The following is a 25172-nucleotide window of genomic DNA, read 5'->3' as shown; positions in this document are numbered from 1 at the left end:
CTCCCGTGCTTGCTCTTTCTATCTCTCTCAAATAAATAAAAATAAACTTTAAAAAACTATGATGATTTTGGTGAACCCTGTTCTAAGCAACAGTGCTATTTCAGGTTGGTTTGATTCCAAAGCTCCTCCCTCATGCCATATTTCCCACCTGCTATTGCATAGGGGATGGGGTGAAAGGCAACACAACAAAATGTTAACAGTGGAAAATTATATTTGACAGAACAGCATCTGCCCCATGATAGACACTCAATATTTTTTGAGTAAATAAATGTGTACAAGAATCCTAATACATAAAGAGGGATTCATATGGAATCGGTGTTCTTTAAAAGTCCTGTCAGTCTGTCCCTTGCCATTATCTACAAAGAAGGAGCCCTCAATGAAGAAGCCAACAATTGCCTAAAGGAGATTTTGGGTTTCTTATTATACGAGAATGCCCTGGCTTAAGAACTAATAGACTCATGAAGTAATGGGGAAAGAGTGTTCTCCCATTCAAGTCTCATTTCTGAGAAGGCTCTTTTGACCCTACTGAGTGTGACAAGCTAGCATGGTCATTGGAATTAGATGTGCTTACAACATAGGCCATGAAATAGGAGTGTCTGGTACATTAACGTGTCCTCAGACCTGTGCCACTAGCCACACGTAAATACCTTTATATTCAAATTATTTAAAGTTAAGTAAGATTAATATTTCAGTTCCTTGGTCATACTCATTCATTTCAAGTGTTCAATAACCACACACAGCTAGCTAGCGGCTTCTGTTTTGGATGGCTTAGAATAGATCATGTCCATCATCATAGAAAGTACTGAACAACAAACAGAACAATGCTTTCCGGTAGTTGATGGTATGGTGTGGGTTTGAGCATTTTTGCCCTGAGTCATCTGTGGGATTTGTTAAGCTAAGCTTCTGGTCCCAGTAATTCCATGACAACATATCTCTATATTTAGAAATCATTGGGAAGGGGTTGTCTTCCAAACTTCTATTTTCTAAATTTTAAGAATTGATGTATACCTCTCTTCCTTTATGCTTGAGATCCAAAAACTAAGCATGGCTTCTTGTCTCCCATTAGAAATGCAACGACTGTTTTTTCACAGCATATAATTCTTATTATGTAATTATGATAGATCAAGCTCCGTGGATGAACATTGCTAATCATTTCTTTCTCTTCTCTGCTTCTCTATGATGTGTTTAAAGCCTTGTGGGCTATAAATCAAGTAATTGTTGAATGTGTACTGGCTTGCAACCTTACTTATAACACTGTTCTCTACTCCCAGGGCCTTTTCTCCAAGCCTCTGAGAGTACTTTACATCTCTGTACTCATTAGAACATCTCATTCTCCTGGATGGGTGACAGGGATTAAATCTGCTCACAGATGAGAGACAAAGGGAAAGAGAATTATAAGGTCACTGTGTGACATTGACCATTCTAAGAACCGAATCCACTAAACCAACAATAACTGACCCAGTGCTAATAGTGATGATTTGACCTTTGCAGAACATTCCTCATCCAAAACTTCTTTATAGGCATTTTTAAAATTTCTGGAAACATTTTCTGCATGTGGAAAAGAGCAACTTTTTTTTCTTCCCTTTTTTTCTTCTGAATGCTCATTTTTTTTTTAATTTAGCAAGTATAAAGGAGGGAAAAAAATCCAGAAGCCAATTGCTAATTAATTTTTTTTCATTCAAGAAATATTTAGTGAATGCTTAGTACATGCCACATACAATTTTACTTGAAGACAACTTTCCACTTTACTGCTTGGTGCTTTATATAAATATAAATCTGGGAAATAGCAGAGTACAGTAGAAACAACAAGATCTTCAGCATCAAACCAATCTGTGTACAAATCCTGGCTCTGACACTTACTGTGTGAAGTTGGGCAAGTCACTTAAGCTCTCTGAGTCCCATTTCCTCATATGTAAAATCAGTATATTAATGGAGGCTCTGAAGTTTTTCTAAAGACTCAAATAATCTCTGCTGTCTTGGATAGTATCTAGGTTGTTTGGGATACAAGCCCATGAGTTTCATCCAGGTTTTTGCTTTGCACCACCCTGGAGCAACACAAACGAGCAGGACTTTTTTTTTTTTTTTTTTTTTGAATCATAAAAAGAATGCTGGAATAGGGAATCAGGGGATATGGGCCACTGGGATAGTGGCCAAGTTTTTCCAAGATTCAAGGAGGGAAGACAGATTTTTTTCCCTGGGCCAATCTTGCAAATCCCCAAGTGTGTCACCAACTACAAAGGACTCCATGTTAATACACCATTCAAAGTGAGAGCTGTTAGGTTCTCAAGCAAAGTTGTAGACTCAACACAGAAGGGGATGTATGCAGGGCAAGTAGGGCTGTGTAATCTTAAATTATAGTGAGTTAAATGGGAGCCTTTGAGAAATGATTAGGTTTATCCATAGTATTTGCAGGTCTCTCTTGCCAGCTCACATACTTCTGTCACAATGGGAATGAAGGAATCATGGAACCTTCCATACAGCCTTGCCAATTCCTTTTTTTTAGTAGGAAGCTGATTATTCAGTTTGGAAATTAACCCAGATTCCTTGTTTCTCTTTCTGCCTACTTTCCCCCACTGTTTTCTGATCAGTTCACTTATTAGAAGCTCTGCCAGAGGGTAGAAAGGAACATGTTCAGGAAGCATTGAGTCAATGTTTCATTGTTTTCTGGTTACACAGATAAAAGTTATTTGGAAGACTATACTCTTAAGACTGTCCTTTACTCCTGATTATGCAAATGACAGATCAATCAAAGCCTTGGTAGAATTATCTTGTTTTCTATACCAATACTCCATTCTTTAGACATGGGCATTCAAGAGCTACCATCTCTCCTTTCCCCCTCATTACCATGGACAAATTAAAATCTGTGTGTACCAAAAATCTCCCAGAGGTTTTATATTTATTTTTAACTCCACACATTGATACCAAACTAGTTTAGAAAAAAAGAAAACAAAAAACAAAGTGAATTTCATCTTTGAACCATTGAGAGCAATTTACAACATATTAAATAAGTTAGAGTTTTCAGGATATAATTACGTCAACAATTGATGTAGTTTAGTTTCCTGCCTTAACCTGATTTTATGAAAAGTGTAGGTTCTCAGAAAAATTTTAAGAACATAATTTTCTAACCATCTTGCCACCATGCAATATTTATTGTTACTGTAGAGATTTTCCCCCCCTTTGCCCCAGCTTGAGATCATTTTATGCCCTAAAGCACATCACTGTATGCCCTGGAGCATATCTTGGGAATCAGAAGTGAATCTTTAAATCACCTAATTTCACATCTCAGCAGCTATGGTTTGGTCAATATCTGAGCAAAGTACACACTGAGGCAGAGGTTAAAAACTCAAAGACAAAACCTCAAACTGAGTGGAAAAAAGAACTTGCCTTCAGGTAGAAACAGTGTATTTTTGTTGATTTTGTCTTTCTTAATAACCCTTTCAGAAAAGATTATCACCTCAACAACCACAAAACAACATCCTCCTCACACCAAAGTATTTTTAAAATAATTAGGCACTGTCTTTATTACATGTGAGTTGTCAAATAGAAGAGATCTGCCTCTGGAGTCTGCTTCTAGGTGATATATCACTTCTGATCTTTATTTTTTCAATTTGAAGATTATTGCTTTTCATATTGCCTGTGAGCCCTTGGAAGCTAAAAATGAGATCCAGCTATCAAGACCTAGGCAAACTACCTATTCAGAATCCTTTAGAAAGACTCATGTATGCAGATTCAACAATGGCCATACATTTTATTTTACTCTCAAAATTATAGAAGAATGTACACCAACTTTGGAGAAAGGCAAAAACTGCTGTGTGACCTTCATCAGTTTAATCAGGCCCAGATTTTGGTCTGCAAAATAGATTTAAGTATACCTACTTCCTAGGATGGTTGTAAAGTCCAACACAGTTCTCATCTATAAACTTCACAGAGTATAGGAAAGACATTCAAATAAAAGCAAATTTGGAGAGTTAGTTGAATATCTTCTTGCTACCATACAGACAGGAAGAACCTATTTGGAAACAGAAATGCCTCCAGGGGAATATCAGTTTTTCTGAAATGTCCAAAGAAGGGGAGGAGGGTTTGTTTGGTTGGTTTGGGTTTAGTTTTGTTTGAGGACTTGCTGTATACCACATATTAGGCTATGCATTTGGTATGTATTTCTCTCTGGACTGCAGCAGTAGGGGCTGACTGACTCCCCATTATCCATACCATCCCCAAATCATTGGCCCAGGCAAATACTGATAATTTCACACTGAATCCAGTGATGGATTCAGGAGTACCCAATTCTGGCCAAAGAGGTATGGCACAAGTTAAGAAGACAGGACACTTGCTAAGAAATTGCCATATGATGTGCTCATTTCTCTCCTACCTCCAGACTTGATCATCTTGGGATGTAAAGCTCAGAGATACAGCAACTATCCTGACTAGCATGAGGATGACGTGAAATCCAGGGATGGTAGAGGGCATCTCTGACAATATCATGGAGGTGCTGAAATAACCAACCTTGGAGTCTACCTTGCTCATGGACTTCTTATATATGAAACAGTTATGTTCTATAAACCAGTTTGGGTCCCTTGAATTCAACAAAACAAAACACCATCCTAACTAAAAACAGTAGCCACCAACTGGTCCTCTTGCTTCTACTCTTTCTCCTCACAGTCTATTCTTACACATTTGCCAAAGTTACCTACCTTTTAACTCATATATTATTATTCCTTGGCTCAGAATTACCCTTAGAATATATCCGAAATCTGTACCAAGGCTTACAGCCTTCTATAGGCAAGTCTATAGGGGCATCCAGGACAAAGGACCACAGCATCCTGTATGATATGATTTCTTTCCACTTCTCCACTTTCCCTTTTTCTTTTTCCTGTGCTTCTTACCCTGCCCAGCTCTGTTATAGCCACAATAGCCTGCTTTCTGTTCTTTAAACAGCTCTTTCCCACCTCCAGATCTACATTCTTGTTTTTCACTCTGCCTGGAATGCTCTTCTCTCAATTCTTATTTCATCCTATTCTCAACTCAGTTACTTTCTCAGAGAGACCTTCATCATCCTATTAAAAAAAAAACTTGCATGCTCACCTAAACCCAGCTCTCCTCTCCATTATTTTCTTCATAGCGTATGTCATTATCTGAAATTATATTATTCATTTATTTGTTTGTCTTCCAAACTAAAATGAAAACTCCATGGGAACAGAGAGCCCAGCTGCATTGTTTAATCTTGCATCCCTAAGGCTGTGTATACAGTAGCATACAGTAGGTGTTCAATAAGTATCTGCGGAATGGGTGAAAGGTGGAATTATTGTAGGGATAGGAGTAACTCAGCCTGGGACAGACAGGCAATGCAGAAAGAGGAATCAAAGCAGATGGGGGAAAATATTCAAAAGAAATCTTTATAGGGTCATTAAAGTCAAAAAAGTACAAAAAGCAACATGAAATGCAAAGAAGAAAGTCTACAAATACCAACTGCTAGAGGTCTAGCTCTGAGAGAAGAAGAATAAGTGGATGTTCCTTTAGCACAACAACAAATCTGAATATGAAGAGGAAGGCATGGTGCCCAGGTCCCAAGAAGAGGTTAAGCTTCATTGTTCCAGGAAGTTAACAGGACCTGAGATCTAAATTGGAAAAACCCTCAGATATAAATTCAACTGTAGCTGGTCAAAACAAAAAGTTTGGAATTTCATATTCCCCTCCCTTCTTTCTGGGGAAAAATATGAAAATTGGAAAGAGATATGAGCTCTGTCTCTAGGAAACTGCTAAAAATTCAGAGAAGTATAAAAACATAGGAGGGGCACAAGCTTTTAAAAGTAGCTCTTTAAATAGTATTAAGATGACAATGTCTTTGGAATACACATTTTAAAAAGTTAATGAATCAGGAAAATGTTTGGAATACACATTAAAAAAAGTAATGAATCAGGAAAATGAATGGATGTACAAAGAGAGAGGTGGAGCCATGTGAAATTTAAAAAGTTTCTCTTCTGTTCACACAAGTGTGAGGCTGAAATCATGTCTTCCAAAGCTTAGAAATTAGTTATACAACAGTAGGGGGAAAAAGTTACCTATACCAGCAAGCAGCTAAAAGATATTTGAAGGCAGTTCAAGACATGAGAACTTTGTAACATATATTTAAAATATGTATGAGGAAGGTGTCAACTAAGAGGTAAATTTAAAAGCTTGACAACATAGAGATGTCCATCCACATGAGTTGTTGGAAAAAGAGAAGGAAAAAAGGAAAATTCTCATGGACTTTAAGTAATATGGAAAAAGTAAAGGTGGCTTAAAGAAATTCATAATGAGAGATTGTAAAGGGGAGGAGCCAAGATGGCAGAACAGCATGGAAGTTTTCCGTGTGTCTTGCATCCATGAAATATAGCCAGACCAACATGAAACCATCCTGCACACCTAAAAAACTGATCTGAGGATTAACACAACAATCTGCACAACCTGAACCACAGAATTCAGCAGGTATGCAGCACGCAGAAGTGAACTGGGGGAGAGACAAGCCGCGGAGGGCAGGGAGCTACTTTTGCATATGGAGAGAGGATGGAGACGGGGGGTGGGATGGAGAATATGGGGAACCCCCCCCAAAAGCAGCTGGAGAGAAAATGGAAAAGTGGAAACAGCCTCAGGGACTGAACTAAAAAGGGAGAAAGGAGAGGGTTTAAATTTCATTAAGACTATAAACACAGGGAGTGCAGAGTCTGAAACTCAGCAGCTCAATACCTGGTGGTGCTCTGGTGAGAAGGGTGAATCCCCAGGAACAGAGTGGAGTACGGGGTTCTTCAGCCCACATGGGGAGAAGTGGTTCCACTGCTGGGAGGACACCTAGTAGAGGCTGTGTAGGTCCCCAAAGGCAAGGCCCCAGTGGACCCAAGAGAACAACCACATTCGCTGGTCTGGAACAAGATCATTAAGCATGAAGTCTGGTGTCAGATGTGTGTTGTGATTTTCCATAGTCCCTGAAATGCTGCTGCTACAATATCTCGTGAACTTTTTCTGAGGTGGGCTGGCACCCGGCTGCAGTCTCTGGGCATCAGCAGCAGCACAGTCCCACAAACATTCCTGGTTGCGGCCAGCACTTGGCCATTACTAGGTGAGACCCTCCCACAGAGGGGCAGAACAGGTCAAAGCCCCAGTCCCTCAGAAGTAAGGACTTGGCAAAAACAGCCGCATCTGAGACAAAACTCAGGAGGGAGGTTCCGCCTAGGGCTTGGTTACGGACTGTGTAAAAGCATGGAGTGGATGGAAGCTGAAGACAAAGGACGGGTGCATGATTGCTGATCAGGGAGAACAGAGTTCTAATACTAGAGACTGAGTAGCTGGGTGATGCCATTTTCACTGCTCCAGCGCATTAGCATACTCACCAACAAGCCCCACAACAATCCACCCCAGTAAGCTAAACAGTGCCATCTGGTGAAGAACGGAGCTGTTACACTAAGCCCCGCCCAACTGGGCCAGCCTCGCTCTTCAGAAGCATAAGTCGCTCTGCCTGCTTAGTTTAAGGACTATAAAGTGCTTCATAGTTTGACTCCTAGGAGAAAACAAAGTAATTTTAGTCGTATTTCAGTCTGTTCACTGGTCCGTCTATTCAATTTTATTTCTTTCATTCTTTTTTTTTCCTTTTTTTCATTTCTTTTTCTTGAATACAGAAAAAGAAAAAATTCACTTTTATTTTTAATTTTTATTAAAAATCTTTTTCTTTACCTTTTTTTAGTATATTTTTTACTTTTGTGTAAATTTTTTCAAATTCTATTTTACTTCCATCATTTCATTTTAGTCTACTTCAGTGTATTCATTTTTTCAATTTTCAAACGATTTTCTTTTTTTTTCTTTCCCCTTTTTTTCTCTAATCTATCAAACCCCTTTCAACACCCAGACCAAAACACACCTAGAATCTAGCATCACTTATTTGATTTTGTGTGTGTTTTTTTCAATTTTTTAATTTTAATATTTTTTATTTTAATATTTTTTAATTTTAATTTTTTTACCTCATTAATTCCTTTTCTTCCTTCAAAATTATGAAACAAAGGAATTCACCCCAAAAGAAAGAGCACGAAGAAACGACAGCCAGGGACTTAACTAACACAGATAAATCAAGATGTCTGAACCAGAATTTACAATCATGATAATAAGAATACTAGCTGGAGTCAAAAATAGATTAGAATCCCTTTCTGCGGAGATAAAAGAAGTAAAAGCTAGTCAGGATTAAATAAAAATGTTATAACTGGGCTGCAATCTCAAATGGATACCAGGGCGGCAAAGATGGATGAGGCAGAACAGAGAATCAGTGATATAACGGACAAACTTATGGAGAATAATGAAGCAGAAAAAAAGAGGGAGATTAAGGCAAGAGAGCACAATTAAAGAATTAGAGAAATCAGTGACTCATTAAAAAGGAACATCACTGGGGTGCCTGGGTGGCTCAGTTGGTTAAGCATCTGACTTCGGCTCAGGTCATGATCTCGCGCTCTGTGAGTTCCAGCCCCACGTCAGGCTCTGTGCTGACAGCTCAGAGCCTGGAGCCTGCTTCAGATTCTGTGTCTCCTTCTCTCTCTGGCCCTCCCCTGTTCATGCTCTGTCTCTCTCTGTCTCAAAAATAAATAAACGTTAAAAAAAATTTAAAAAAAGGAACATCAGAATCATAGGGGTTTCAGAAGAGGAAGAGAGAGAAATAGGGGTAGAGGGTTATGGGAGCAAATCGTAGCACACAACTTTCCTAACTTGGGGGAAGACACAGACATCAAAATCCAGGAAGCACAGAGGACTCCCAGTAGATTCAACAAAAACCAACCATCAGCAAGGCATATCATAGTAAAATTCACAAAATACTCAGACAAGGAAAGAATCATGAAAGCAGCAAGGGGAAAAAAAAGTCCTTAACCTACAAGGGAAGACAGATCAGGTTTGCAGCAGACCTATCCACAGAAACATGGCAAGCCAGAAAGGGGTGGCAGGATATATTCAATGTGCTGAATCAGAAAAATATGCAGCCAAGAATTCTTTATCCAGCAAGGCTGTCATTCAAAACAGAAGGATAGATAAATAGTTTCCAGACAAACAAAAATTAAAGGAGTTTGTGACCATTAAAACAACCCTGCAAGAAATTTTAAGGGGGGCTCTCTGAGGGGAGAAAAGATTAAAAAAAATCAATCAATAAATAAATAAGGACCAAAATCAACTAGATTATAAAGGACCAGAGAACACCACCAGAAACTAACTCTACAAGCAACAAAATAGCAATAATTTCATATCTTTCAGTACTCACTCTAAATGTCAATAGACTCAATGCTCCAATCAAAACACAAAGGGTAACAGAATGGGTAAGAAAACAGACCCATCTATATGCTGTTTACAAGAGACCAACTTTAGACCTAAAGGTACCTTCATATTGAAAGTAAGGGGATGGGGGCGCCTGGGTGGCGCAGTCGGTTAAGCGTCCGACTTCAGCCGGGTCACGATCTCGCGGTCTGTGAGTTCGAGCCCCGCGTCAGGCTCTGGGCTGATGGCTCAGAGCCTGGAGCCTGTTTCCGATTCTGAGTCTCCCTCTCTCTCTGCCCCTCCCCCGTTCATGCTCTGTCTCTCTCTGTCCCAAAAATAAATAAACGTTGAAAAAAAAAAAAAAAACTTTGAAAGTAAGGGGATGGAGAACCATCTATCATGCTGATGGTCAACAAAAGAAAGCCAGAGTAGCCATGCTTATATTAGACAAACTAGATTTTAAAATAAAGACTATAGCAAGAGATGAAGAAGGGCACTATATCATACTCAAGGGGTCTATCCACCAAGAAGACCTAATAATTGTAAACATTTATGTGCCAAATGTGAAGCATCCAAATATATAAATCAATTACTCACAAACATAAAGAAACACATTGATAGTAATACCATAATAGTATTCAATATCCCACTCACAGCAATGGACAGATTATCTAATCAAAAAATCAACAAGGGAACAATGGCTTTGAATGACACACTGGACCAGATGGACTTAACAGATATATTCAGAACATTTCACCCTAAAGTAACAGAATATACATTCTTCTCCAGTGCACATGGAACATTCTCCAGAATAGACCACATACTGGGACACAAATCAGCCCTCAGCAAGTACAAAAAGATCGAGATTATACTGTGCATATTTTCAAACACTATGAAACTTCAAATCAACCATAAGAAAAAATTTGGAAAGGTAACAAATACTTGGAGACTGAAGAACATCCTACTAGAGAATGAATGAGCTAACCAAGCAGTTAAAGAAGAAATTAAAAAGTATATGGAAGTTAATCAAAATGCTAGCACCACAACCCAAAACCTCTGGGATGCAGCAAAGGCAGTCATAAGAGGAAAGTATATAGCAATCCAGGCCTTCCTAAAGAAGGAAGAAAGGTCTCAGATACACAATCTAACCTTACACATAAAACAGCTGGAAAAAGAACAGCAAATAAAACCCCAAACCAGCAGAATGCAGGAAATAATAAAGATTAGAGCAGAAATTAATGCTATTGAAACCAAAAACAAAAAACAAAAAAGCAGTAGTACAGATCAATGAAAGCAGAAGCTGGTTCTTTGAAAGAATTAACAAAATTGATAAACCACCAGCCAGTTTGATCAAGAAGAAAAAGGAAAGGACCCAAATAAATAAAATCAAGAATAAAAGAGGAGCGATCACAACCAACACAACAGAAATAAAAACAATAATAAGATAATATTATGAACAATTATATGCCAATAAAATAGGCAATCTGGAAGAAATGGACAAATTCCTAGACACATATACACTACCAAAACTGAAACAGGAAGAAATAGAAAATTGGAACAGAACTATAACCAGTAAGGAAATTGAATTAGTAATCAAAAATCTCCCAAAAAAACAAGAGTCCAGGGCCAGATGGCTTTCCAGGGGAATTCTACCAAACATTTAAGGAAGAGTTAATACCTATTCTCTTGAAGCTGTTCCAAAAAATAGAAATGGAAGGAAAACTTTCAAACTCATTCTATGAAGCCAGCAATATCTTGATTCCAAAACCAGACAGAGACCCCACTAAAAGGAGAACTATAGACCAATTTCCCTGATGAACATGGATGCAAAAATCCTCAACAAAATATTTAGTCAACCAGTTTCAACAGTACATTAAAAAAATTATTCACCACGATCAAGTGGGGTTTATACCTGGGATGCAAGGCTTGTTCAATATCTGCAAAACAATCAATGTGATACATCACATCCATAAAAGAAGGGACAAGAACCATATGATCCTCTCAATAGATGCAGAGAAAGCATTTGACAAAATACAGCATCCTTTCTTGATACAAACCCTCAAGAAAGTAGGGATAGAGGGATCATACTCAACATCATAAAAGCCATATATCAAAGACCCAACGCTAATATCATCCTCAATGGGGAAAAACTGAGAGCTTTCCCCCTAAGGTCAGGGACAAGACAGCGATGTCCACTCTTGCCACTGTTATTCAACATAGTATTGGAAGTCTTAGTCTCAGCAATCAGACAACACAAAGAAATAAAAAGCATCCAAATCAACCAGGATAAGGTCAAACTTTTGCTCTTTGCAGATGACATGATACTCTATATGGAAAACCTAAAAGATTCTACCAAAAAACTGCTAGAACTGATTCATGAATTCAGCAAACTTTCAGGATATAAAATCAATGTGCAGAAATTGGTTGCATTCCTATACACCAACAATGAAGCGACAGAAAGAGAAATCAAGGAATTGATCCCATTTACAGTTGCATTAAAAACCATAAAATACCTAGGAATAAGTCTAAGCAAAGAGGTGAAAAATCTATACACTGAAAACTATAGAAAGCTTATGAAAGAAATTGAAGAAGACACAAAGAAATGGAAAAAGATTCCATGTTCCTGGATAGGAAGAACAAATATTGTTAAAATGTCGATACTACCCAAAGCAATCTACATATTCAATGCAATCCCTATCAAAATAACACTAGCATTCTTCACAGAACTAGAATAAATAATCCTAAAATTTGTATGGAACCAGAAAAGACCCTGAATAGCCAAAGCAATCTTGAAAAAGAAAACCAAAGCAGGAGGCATCACAATCCCAGACTTCAAGCTATACTACAAAGCTGTCATCATCAAGACAGTATGGTACTGGCACAAGAACAGACCCTCAGATCAATGGAACAGAATAGAGAGCCCAGAAATGGACACACAAAAGTACGGCCAACTAATCTTTGACAAAGCAGGAAAGAATATCCAATGGAATAAAGACAGTCTCTTCAGCAAATGGTGCTGGGAAAACTGGACAGCAACATGCAGAAGAATGAACCTGGACCACTTTCTGACACTATACACAAACAGAAACTCAAAATGGATGAAAGACCTCAATGTAAGACAGGAAGCCATCAAAATCCTCGAGGAGAAAGCAGGCAAAAACCTCTTTGATCTTGGCCGCAGCAACTTCTTACTCAACAAGTCTCCGGAGGCAAGAGAAACAAAAGCAAAAATGAAATATTGGGACCTCATCAAAATAAAAAGCTTCTGCACAGTGAAGGAAACAATCAGCAAAACTAAAAGGCAACCAATGGAATGGGAGAAGATATTTGCAAACAATATATCAAATGAGGGGTTAGTATCCAAAATCTACAAAGAACTTATCAAACTCAACACCCAAAAAACAAGTAATCCAGTGAAGAAATGAGCAAAAGACATAAATAGACACTTCTCCAAAGAAGACATCCAGAGGCCAACTGACACATGAAAAAATGCTCAACATCACTCATCATCAGAGAAATATAAATCAAAACCACAATGAGATACCACCTTATACCTGTGAGAATAGCTAACATTAACAACTCAGGCAACAACAGATGTTGGCGAGGATGCAGAGAAATAGGATCTCTTTTGCATTGCTGCTGGGAAGGCAAGCTGGTGCAGCCACTCTGGAAAACTGTATGGAGGTTCCTCAAAAAAATTAAAAATAGAACTACCCTACAACCCAGCAATTGCACTACTAGGTATTTATCCACGGGATACAGGTATGCTGTTTCAAAGGGACACATGCACCCCAATGATTATAGCAACACCAACAATAGCCAAGGTATGGAAAGAGCCCAGATGTCCATCAACTGATGAATGGATAAAGAAGATGTGGTATGTATATATACAATGGAGTATTACTCAGCAATCAAAAAGAATGAAATCTTGCCATTTACAACTATGTAGATGGAACTAGAGGGTATTACGCTAAGTGAAATTAAAGAAAGACAAAAATCATATGACTTCACTCATATGAGGACTTTAAGACACAGAACAGATGAACATAAGGGAAGGGAAGCAAAAATAATATAAAAACAGGGAGGGGGACAAAACATAAGAGACTCTTAAATATGGAGAACAAACAGAGGGTTACTAGAGGGGTTGTGGGAGGGGGGATGGGAAAAATGGGTAAGGGGCATTAAGAAATCTACTCCTGGGGCACCTGGGTGGCGCAGTCAGTTAAGCGTCCGACTTCAGCCAGGTCACGATCTCACGGTCCGTGAGTTCGAGCCCCGCGTCGGGCTCTGGGCTGATGGCTCAGAGCCTGGAGCCTGTTTCCGATTCTGTGTCTCCCTCTCACTCTGCCCCTCGCCTGTTCATGCTCTGTCTCTCTCTGTCCCAAAAATAAATAAACGTTGAAAAAAAAAAAAAAAAAAAAAAAGAAATCTACTCCTGAAATCATTGTTGCACTATATGCTAACTGATTTGGATATAAATTTTAAAAATAACATTTTTAAAAATTAAAAAAAAAGAAATTCATAATGGTATTTTTGAATAGTTGGGCCTCAAACATCGCTTATGAGCTATGACTTTGTCGTTACATAAAAGTTTACCATGAAGTCAAGGACAATAGTGTGACTGTAAACAGATTAAGGCAAAAATGTATTAACAACAGTAGTCTTCAGAAAAAACAAACCACAACATTACAGAAACCATGTTTACCTAGCAGACAAGAAGAAAGGAAAATAAGAAAGCCATCTGTGCTGACCAAAGAGCCCTTAATTCAATCGCTTGGAGCAAGGGTCCTGGTTATCCTGGTTTTCCACAGGACTGGGACTGAATTGGAAAAGAAGGATAAAGAAGGTACTGCCACAATTTAAGCAGTCTTGACAATTCTAATCTGTACCATATAAGATGCCTGACGTTATTTTGACTAAAATAGTAGTAATAGCTAAGAGTACTTACTATCAGATACTTGTTCTAAGATTTTACATTGTTTTTAATCTTTAAGTAGGCTCCACGTCCAACGTGGGGCTTGAACTCACCCTCAGATCCAGAGTGGCATGATCTGATTTTGCTCATATGTGGAATCTGAGAAACTTAACAGATGATCATAGGGGAAGGGTAGGAACAAGAAGATAAAAACAGAGAGGGGGGCAAACCATAAGGGACCATTAAATACAGAGAACAAACTGAGGGTTGATGGGGGTGGGGAAAACAGGTGATGGGCATTAAGGAGGGCACCTGTTGGGATGAACACTTGGTGTTGTATATAAGTGATGAATCACTGGATTCTACTCCTGAAGCCAAGACTACAGAGTTTGTTAACCAACTTAAGAATAAATTAAAAAAATAAAAAAGAGTGGCATGCTCTGATGACTGATCCAGTCAGGTGCCCCTCTAAGCATTTTATACATAAGATCTCATGTCTCATAGCAACCCTACAAACTAGGTTCTCCTCTCCTCCATTGTAGGAGAGGGAAAAGTACTCATCTCTGACTTCACAGTGTCTGGGAAATGATAGACCCCCAAATACCTAGTAAGTGGCTACATTAGGGAATGAGTGAAAAGGATGAGAAGGATGAAAAGAAAGGAGGAAGGAGAGATAATGACAGAGTGAGAGAGGGAATGAAAAAAAGGGAGGGACAAAAAGATATGATTCTGGAATAAGTGGCAATAACAAAGATCAAACAACGTTAAGACAAACCAAAAGACCATAACCAGTAGAGGAAGATGAAGGTCTGAGATTACCTTCAGAAAAACAACAAAATGACACCAGGAATAATTGCATAAAATGCACCAACAATCTCAAGTGGCCAAAACACCTAACACGCCAGACAGGATGGAAAAACACACAAGTCTAACCATATGGAGCTATGCCGCACATACCTTTGGGCATAGTTCAGACAAATGAGAGAATTCAGCCTACCAGAGAAGATGAAAATTCTTTCTTTCTAGGTAAGTAAAATACAAAAAGAGAGAGAGAGAGAAAGAAAGGGAACACGGAAAGGAGAAAGGGAGAATGGGAAGAAGAGAAGAAGGAAAAGAGGAAGAATGACTGACATCCTCATTGTATTTACACTGACTACTATGACCTGAATATTCCACGGTGTAAAATTCTGGCCTGAAGGAAGTGCCAAAAATAAAGGTAGAGTTCAACATATGGAACCATGGTTTTCTCTACTATAGACATTTGTGTGAAAATTAACATGAAATATAATCTACTGCACGATGCTTATTCTGGAAGAAAAGACCACCGTTTGTACTAGGATTTTAGTCTCATGAAGCACGTCTTTATTGCATGAGCAGGAAGCCCGAAATATGGGGATATCTTCCAGTGGTATGTAGAAAGACAACAAAGAGAGTTACACAAGCTTCCATTCTGTGCAGAAAGATACAGAATAGCCTTGGAGAGACTGAAGAATCACACCTCCGAGAACTTGGTAATGTGTTGAAAAAGACAGTTTTAAGACCATAATGAAAGAAAATATTTCGAGTAGTACAGCAACGATGAGATATATCCAGAAGGTTGTCAGAGAGGGGCACAGTGATGTCTACCACTCCATGCTTTGGCTTGATCTACTTGAAATTAGAATTGGCCTGAGTGTCATAGGGGACGGGAAAAAGACCATCTCACATTTGAAATGCCTATTTTCTGGTACCAATTTCTATTACCAACAAATTGGGCAACTTACATAACCTCTCTGTGATTCATCTTCTCACTTGTATGAGGCAAAAATTATATTGGTTGATCAGAGAGATTGCTTCCAACTCAGAAAGCAATCCTATGGAGGCCTCCAGCAAGAAGTGAAGCAGTAACCACTACAAGAAAGAACAGAAGCAGCAAATAGGGCAAGTCTTCGTGTAAAAAAAAAAAAGTAAACAAACTGCTGTAAAGATGGATATCTTCAACACAAGAATCTCTGTGTTATATGCTAGGCCTTGGCAAAAGTCACTGGTAGTGAATTTCAGACATTTCTAAACTATTATAAGATTAAAATCATGGTCATTATCTTGAGTGTCTGTGAATTTTAAGTTTTTAGCAATTTTAAGAATTATCCCCCAAGTCCTGCCATAGATTTCCCTCAACTTTCCTATGTCGCAGATTGACCCAAATCTTTCATTGCCCTTATCTTCATCTTATCTTCAAATGTACCCATAGAAGGTATGCTATTGACATGGTACTTTAAATATTGTGGCTCTGTTTATTTTTGAAAACGAACTATTTATTCATCTTTCAACAAAGATTTTTGAACACCCGCCATGTGAACAACAACAGAAACTAGGAATACTTAATGATGAAAACAGAAGTCATCTTCATGGACTTTACTGTCTAATAGAAACAATTAAGGAGGGACATGAATGCTCTAATTTCTAAAATGACAGTCTTAGATACTTAATTTTTTTAATGTTTATTTATTTTGAGAGAGACAGAGCACGCAAACAGAGGAGGATGAGAGAGAGAGGGAGACACAGAATTTGAAGCAGGCTGCAGGCTCCGAGCTGTCAGTGCCGAACTCAACATGGGGCTGGAACTCACTAACTGTGAGATCATGGCCTGAGCCAAAGTTGACCGCTTAACTGACTGAGCCACCCAGATGCCCAGATACTTATTTAAATTTTAAACTAGGTCAAAGAGTTAAGGGCAAGGATTATTTTATCCTTTCTTGATCCCATTAGAGTACTAAGCTACAGAGCTTTTCTAAAATAAGTGTTCAATAAACAGTTGATTGTTTTGTTGTTAAATGGCCACTGTGTCATAACTACCTTTGTGCTAAGCATAGCAGCTGAGTCTTTTACCCACTGTCCCCAATTAAACATTTGCTGAATGGCTATTATGTGCCAGGCATTGTGCAAGGCCCAGGTGGTCCTGGCTGTCAAGAAGAACATAGCCTGGATGAGACAGGCATGTGTACACATAATTATAATAGCACTTAAGATACACCAGATTACTATGGGAGCAAAGAAGTGTGACCAACTTCACTCGGGGAGTAACTATAATTTTATAATAAGCTCTTTAAAGTGTAAAAGTTTTGTAAGCAGAAAAAAGTGGGAAAGGCTACTCTAGGACACAAGAACATCATGTACAAAAAGTACAGAGGCATAAAAAAGCAGATGGGTTTGGAGATTAGCAAAGCATTAAGTATGGATAGAATTTAGGTTGGGTGGGAGCTGAGTGATGAGAGATGAGGCCACAGCTGAATTAAGAACTTTGTATGCCAAAGAAATGAACTGAGATATTATTCTATGGAGATCAAAGAACAAATGGAACATTTTAAGAACAGAATTGTGACTGGGTGCTTTTATTTACTTGGGAGTGACCACCCCGTGAAAATGTGGAGACTGGAATATGTAAGTATAACTTGATTGTGGAAAGGCTGCTTAGCTAACAGTTCCGGGCCCCAAATGATAAAGGCCCGGTGAGGCTGGAGGGTGGATAGGAGATGTGTCTGCAATAAAGTTGCAGTGGCAACGCAGTGGATGGGAAATACAGAGAGGGAAGTAAATGGAGTCTGCATTGTGTCTAAGTTGGGAGCCCAGTGGAATCAGTGACTTCATAAAATAGGAGGAAAGGCAAATTCTGAGTAGAAAGGCCAGTACTATAGATTCAAATCCTGTCTGTTGTACTCAGAGCTCTGCAATTTGGGTAAGTTACTTCACTTTGCTGAACCACAGCTGTGTCATCTACAAAATGGAAAAATACTATCTACTTCATGGGATTGTCCTGAGGTTAAATGGGAGCAAAACCTATGAAATCATCTAGTTTACTGCCTGGACACAGAAGTTGCTTGATAAATATTTGTTGAATGAAGAAAACTGACAGAAATAGAATAAATGGCAGAGACTAGGATTTAAAACTAGGCTTTGCTATGTGACCTTGAACATGTTACCTAACCTTGACATTTCATTATCTCACATGTGATATAGGGAAAATCTATCCTATCTCATTGGCTTGTTGGGAAGATTGAATTGAAAGCCCTATGCAGGGCCTGACGTAGTCATTGGCACATAATTGGGGGTGAATAGATGTGCACTGAATGAAAATATAGATTAGCTCAACCTGGTCAGTACATCTTATTTAAGGAGGTTTCATAAATATTGCATACACACTCAGACACATACTCACAAAAGAGAACACTGAGTCTGTTTCACATAATTTAAAATTGTTAAGATTCCATTATTTGAGAAGTTAACTTGCTTACAAAAGTTTGCTTATTTTTCAATAATGTCCAAAAAAATGGCATGCCTCTCAATCTATTTGTGTTATATAAAAATTAGAAACTACCTTCATATCTTCTCATTAAAAACAAAGCCAGGTACATAGCTAAACCTTTGTGCAGAGGCTAGACGGCCTGCGTAACTTTTGCTCCATAGAAGTAGCGCTAAGAAAACTTGAAAACCATTATTTTTAAATAACCCAAGTACTACCAGCATTACTTCACTTTTGATTTGTTTGAACACCTTTAATGATTTGTTTTAATTCTATTCCTGCTTGGATAAATACATTTTACCTTGTATATTGTGGCTGTGACAGATAATGTTAGATGTTTCCCAGTATACCTTCTTTTCCACTTTCTTTTATATTTTTTACATTTTTTAAAATAAATTAAAAAAAAATTAATGTTTATTTTTGAGAGTGAGAGTGTGCGTGAGCATGAGTGGGGGAGGGGAGAGAGAAAGGGAGGCACAGAATCCAAAGCAGGCTCCAGGCTCCAAGCTGTCAGCACAGGGCCTGACACAGGGCTCGGACTCACGAGCCATGAGACCATGACCTGAGCCAAAGTCAGACAGTCAACAGACTGAGCCACCCAAGAGCCCTCCACTTTCTTTTAATAGACGAACCCACCTCTTCACACTCCAACCTTCTATCTCCAGCCCATTGTTTAGAAGCATGGCCTCCCAGTGCAGACTACATTTCCCAGCATCTCTAGAAGCTAAATAAGTTCCTGTGCTAAAATTCCGGGAGATGGAAGATGAGTGAAATTGATATCTTTCATTTCTGGGTCATCTCCTTAAATACTTGCTCTGTACTCTCCCCTGTCCCTTATTCTGTGGGCTATCGCACAGATGTGGTAGAGACCCAGGTTCGGTAACGCTGAAGAGCATGACATCAGTGAATGGTAATGAAGCAGAAAGGAAGGAACTTGCGTCCTTTAATGACCTAGAGGAGTCAATCTACTTCACCACCTGGATCGGCGGGACTGTAATGTGAGAAACACATTTCTATCTGTGTAAGCCATTACATTTGGGGTTTTTGTTGTTGTTGTTATTATAGCATCTTAGTCTCTACCCCACCTAATGCAGGGTTTTACCTTTTTTTTTTTTCAAGAAAAAAAAATGGCTTCACTTGTGAAAATTGCCTGCAGGACTTAGGGGACAAATAGATTTTTGAAGACAAAAGTCTGATGTGTCAAGCTGAACTCTGAATATTCATTATCATTCCAAGGGCTTTCCATTGCTCCTCACTTGATAATGGTATTTTGAGTTCTAATGGAGAATGCTTAATTGTCAACTTGGTTGGTTTTGATTATGATTACACTGGTTTGCAATGAAGTAACACTTCTCCATTTATTTTACTAACTCTGCCAGTGAGTAGTGTTTGACTAAACTAAAGACCCTTCAATTTGCCTTATCTCTGTTATTAGACTTAGCCACAAATTAGATTTTAAAAAATGGAGGGTCTCAAAAGAGAATGTCTAAAAAAAAATGGTTCACTAAGTTTTAACCATGAAATAATAGTGTCAATTTTGTATACCATAACCTCCGATTTCCATTAAAACTTTTTTAATTTTTTTTACTAAAGGGCAGTCAGTATTGGAAATAGAAGTCTATTATATTGTTTTGCCACTATTGTGGCAAATGAGGTAAAACATGATTCAAGATTCTAATTTTGCATACCTTCAGCATAGGGTATTTGCGTCAGTGATTTTATTACTAGTGTAATGAATAGCTATGAGATGGCTTAGTTGTCAAAAATAAAGTCAATAAAAAAGAGAGGTGATAAAAGAATTAGAGCATCAGGTGATGGTGGAATATAGCATAACATAGACAGAACATATCAAAGTTATCATATATGGCCACCTATACAACTTAACTCAATCACAAATAGGACTGTTTTGGATCAACTGACTTGAAAAATAACCTCACTATTGAAATTTCAGTCACTTTGAATAATTCCCAGCTTCAGTGAAGCCAAATCAGTTTCTTCCCCTCACCTTCCCGGTAACCAGTGACAGCTGATGTAGTGGAAAGAACTCTTGGCTAGGAGTCAGGAAACTTCATTGCTAGGCTTGGCTTTCCCACTTAGTAAGTGTGAATTTGGGCAGGTCATTTAACCTTTGTGCAGAGTGATTATGAAGTTCAGAATAGGATCATCTCTAAGAAGTATTTTGAAAAATAAAAAGCTTATACAAATATACAATAGCATATGTGTGTGTGTGTGTGTGTGCATGTGTGCATATAAGAAAAACTAACATTATCAATAATAGCCACCTATAAATGTATTTGTTCATATACACATATGAACACATATCTACAGATATGTACATGTATATATGTAAAGGTACACACACATGGTAGCTAAATTAAAAACTTTTACTATTTGGGATTTGTGTCCTGGTTGCCTCAGAGTCAAGGCAGTTATAGATTAACACACAATGCCAACGTGCAATGAAGAACTCTGAAAAAAAGACAAAGTCTATGTAGATGACATTTAAGAAGTATCTTTTAGTGGAGTCCTCCCGCTCTTCATTGATGGTTGAAAGCAAAGCAGACGAGGAGACTTTTGCTGTAATCATAACAGGTTACCAATAATTTATTGAACACCTCTAAATTCCCCCACCCCAAATAAAAGAATCTTAACAACGACCTACAAGGTTTCATCCATATCCTATTCCTCTGTCTCCCCTCTCTGGGTGATAAAGTTCATAGGCCACCTCTGCCAGAGTTTTCAGGAAGTAACATCTGGAAGGTGTCAAGTTCTCATAATGGAACACAGGGTACACATTAGGCTTGTACCCTAAGGTCAGTACGACTGTTACTGTAACATTCTTTTGAACTTTTAGTGATCATCCAAGATTAAGGAACAAACTAAGAATCATGAGAATAACTAATCTTCCCCCTACCTAGTTCTACATCACCTGATAATTGTTGAGGCCCAATAACAATTCTAAAATAAATTCAAGTGAGCTACATTCCTGTTTATGTAAACATAAATAAATTAGGAATGAATTTCATTGTGAGGCAGAGGGTAATACAAGCATCTTGGATTCATGAGCTCAGACAATACCATTCTATTTTGAAACCATCCATCAATTCCCCTTGATCTTTAATTTAAAACAACCACAAACAGAGCATTGAATTTTATGGTCTCAGTCCTCAGTGTGAACAAAAAGATATATTAGACTGCACTTTTAGTGGACAGATTAGCATTGATGGTCATCTATCTCAAATTAACACTCACAGAATAATCACTAGATTAACATTAGGACTAGCAAAAAAAAAAAATGGCATTTGAGATTTTCCCCCTCCTCCCCCACCTCCAGCCTTAAATAAAATGATAATGAATTTTACAATGGGTTAGAAATATCTGCACAGACGGTATGGAAACAAAGAGCAAGAGCTGATCATTGACTCACATTCTGTACTTTGTTCTCCTGCTGTGGTTTTCCTCATCACTTGACCAGAGCAATCAGTCCAAGACCATTTCCAGGCATTAAAATAATGCTCACAACTAAGACAAAAGTCTTTCAGAAGTTGGAATTTCTTCTCCAGACTAATACTTCTATTTTCTGATACTCACAAAAAAGAGTTCCTAAGGAAGAATTCTGCAGCAATGTATCCAAAGCTTGCCACCTTAGAACTGTAATGTGCCTTTCTTCTAAAGGAGACCTCCAAAAGCATTGTCCCACTTAGTATCACAGTATACTTGCCAAAGAGGCTGCAGAGATCACCAGCCCATTTCACAAATGGAGGCCTAAGTATTGTCCCGGCCTCTCTCCAAGCAGAGAGAATGAGAGGAAACAGTGACAGCCACATATTCTATGCATTTCTTGAATGTGCATTTATGAGCTCACATGTCAATGGCAGACTCCTTAAGCAGGTGTGGAATAAACAAGTAGAATACATTGGGAATGCTGGTCCTTGTGATTAGAATTTAACCCATTTCATGGAGCAACTGCAAAGGGACAAAATGTATGCAAGTAAACATAGTCTAATTGACCCAGGACTCACCCGACCCTTCTTGTCCTCTTGGAGTTGCAAATACCTACCCCGATGGGCAGAAGTCAGCTAGAAAAGAGACAGCAAAGAGAGACAGAAGCCCCAAACTCCTTAGTCTTTATATGCACCCACCTCTCTGTTCAAACATCCTCTTCACTCTGATTGGCTTCTGGTTTTCTCACTGCTCCTTGCCTTTGAAATGTTCTCCACTCAGCAGCATGCAGGGTTAATGTCTCCAAATTCCCTCAGAGCATCTACGCATGTCCTGGGCACGTATGTGTATTTCCAGTGACCCAAAGTGACAGTCAGTGGGAGGTAGCTTCTTGTAACTCCTTTTCCTGGAGACTTGTCTCTCTCCCTTGCATGGCTGGCCTTGGCTTTTCTAAAAGGCTAAGGGAGGTTATCTATTCTCTTCACCCACAGGTTACAAACCATAATGTGGCTCTGTTTTAGAAGGATGGTCTGCATAAATAGCATATCACTGTCAGAAAGAAAACTTAGGTTCTATATTTGAACCCCTACCTTGTCTTCCAAATCAAACACCTCCCAAAATTATGAACCCATTGTTGCCTTCCTATTGGACACCTTCCTACTTAGGTCAACAATATTTCCTTTCTTAATACGATTTTCTCCCTTTTTTCTTCTTTATAAAAGTTTATAAAGTTTCTTCAGACACAGTGGAAGCTATGGGTTGTTTTCTGAAAAGAAAAGAAAAGAAAAGAAAAGAAAAGAAAAGAAAAGAAAAGAAAAGAAAAGAAAAGAAAAGAAAAGAAAAACAAAAATGCTGTTATTCCTAGCTTCCCATACCATATTACAGAATGAACATATGTGATTTTCAAGGAGTAATAACTGTAATAAGTTTTTCATTTCATCTTCATTTCTTGATTGCACAAATGAATATTCAGGTGAAATTCTGCCATAATAAGACAAGGGAGTTTCCAAGTTACTTTCTTGGGGTGAAATTTTATTATACCCATTATTGAATGAAAGCAAAAGAAAAGCTTAAGAATCATTCAGCTATGCATATACTTTGCTACTGTAATGATGTTTGCTGAAATGGCAGATATCCAATAGACCATTTTTTAATTCCATCATGACCATTTTTGATAACCAGAATGTGATAGCATGATTACCTATGTGTAAATTGAATTCTTCATCCCTGGTCTACACAGAGACTACAAAAACATCTTTTTAAAACCATGTTTCATTGAATTTAACTGATTCCTGCTGAATAGATAAATGTCAACTTTTCCTACAGTGTTTTTTCCAGTGAAATTCAATTAGTAATGAGATTTAACATTTTCAACAATAAATTTATAACATGCTAAGTTTAATCTTTTGAAATCTTGCAACAGACTACTGCACCCCTTCTTCCCAATTTCTCAGGGATGGAGATGTACTGAATGTCCTCTCAGAATTCTCAAATGTTGAGTTATTTTTGATTCAGAACATTTCCACTGGTTGTCCTTGAGTAGACATGCCATATTATCACATTACCTTTGGAATCCCTTTAAACTGTGACCCACATTCTCAGTAAGGCAACTAGATATGAACACCTTCTTTTCCACTGACTTTTTTTAAAAGGACATCTCCCTTGAGTAACTGGTCACCTTGCAAGGTCTCAATTCATTGAGCTGAGTACATGTGATACATATTCCTATGAACTCTAGGGACTTTTGTTTGTTTTGCCTAACTTGGAAGTAACAAGAACTTTAATATCGCCCACATATTTGAGTTGTAGAGTTCACAATATTGTCCCAGAGAATTTTATTTTTCAGTGTTTCTTGTACTTTCTTTACACCTTATACACCAATTACACATGCGTGTGTGTGCTCATATATCCACAGTTAAAGACTTAGGTTCTAGGTTAAGTCCCACTTAAATAATTCACAACTCAGCCTTGTGATAAAAGAAAGTTTTCATTAAACTCTTAACATTTATTATTGTTCTCTGTAGATGCAGATCGGAGTATGCAATCTTTCACAATAATCTTTTACACATGGTCTGTTGGAAACAATCCTGTGAAGTCATTGTCTCCTTGTCTTCACCTTCCCTCTCCGAGTGCCCAGACCAGTCTTTAGAAGTGTGTTTAGCTAACACAAATTTCTGTCTACTCCCTAGATATCTTCATTTTAATCAAGAATGAATATTAATGAATTTCTAAATGGCAGGTTTCCAGATACCCATGAATGGGGTAGGGGAAATTGTGGTGGAAACATTGCCAGGGCTTTGAAAGGAAGATAGCAAAAAGAAAAGTGGCAAAATGCATAGTTTTCAATTTTAACAAGCAAAATTGTACCAAATAAAATTGTATTTCCATACATTATTTCTAATACTTACCCTGCCAAGTGGGTACTATTATTATTAACCCCAGGTTTACAAATAAGGAAGCTGAAGCTCCTAGTGTTTCATGATTTGCCCAGGGTTGGATAGCAGTGAAGTGGCCAAGCCAGAACTCAAACCAGGCCTATGGATGCCAAGCCCACCTACCTGTGCCTTCACATTTTACTAGACTTTGTTAGAGGCTTGAGTGGAGGGTGAGAGCTCAAAATCTCCAAGTATCAGCTTCAAGTAATTTAATTTGTACAGGAAATGATGTTCAGACCAGAAGATACCTATGGAGCATCTAAAAATGCTCCTCCTTCCATCTTTTTAAACCCAAGGAAGATACAAAACAGAGAAAACATGGGCTTAAAGTCAGAAAGCACTG

The 25172-nt window shown here is 38.2% G+C and overlaps 1 long non-coding RNA gene across 5 annotated transcripts in view; it reads left to right on the top strand.

Annotated features, from left to right (window-relative positions):
• Positions 1 to 19185: 19185 nt before the first annotated feature.
• LOC147579801 (uncharacterized) overlaps positions 19186 to 25172 on the top strand; it is a 33145-nt gene continuing 27158 nt past the window's right edge. Inside the window, exons 1-2 of one of the 5 annotated variants that reach the window (XR_015252130.1) lie at positions 19186 to 19473; positions 19572 to 19717. This is a non-coding gene — a long non-coding RNA (uncharacterized LOC147579801). The remainder of the gene's footprint in view (positions 19474 to 19571; positions 19718 to 25172) is intronic. The other 4 variants (XR_015252131.1, XR_015252132.1, XR_015252128.1 and 1 more) reach the window with 4 other exon arrangements.

The sequence above is a fragment of the Puma concolor genome, chromosome B3 (assembly GCF_028749965.1).
Source record: "Puma concolor isolate L17-30 chromosome B3, mPumCon1.1.hap2, whole genome shotgun sequence".
NCBI classification, from domain to species: Eukaryota; Metazoa; Chordata; class Mammalia; order Carnivora; family Felidae; genus Puma; species Puma concolor.
Note: the sequence above shows the minus strand (reverse complement) of the source record. Positions and strands in the feature narration are given on the sequence as shown.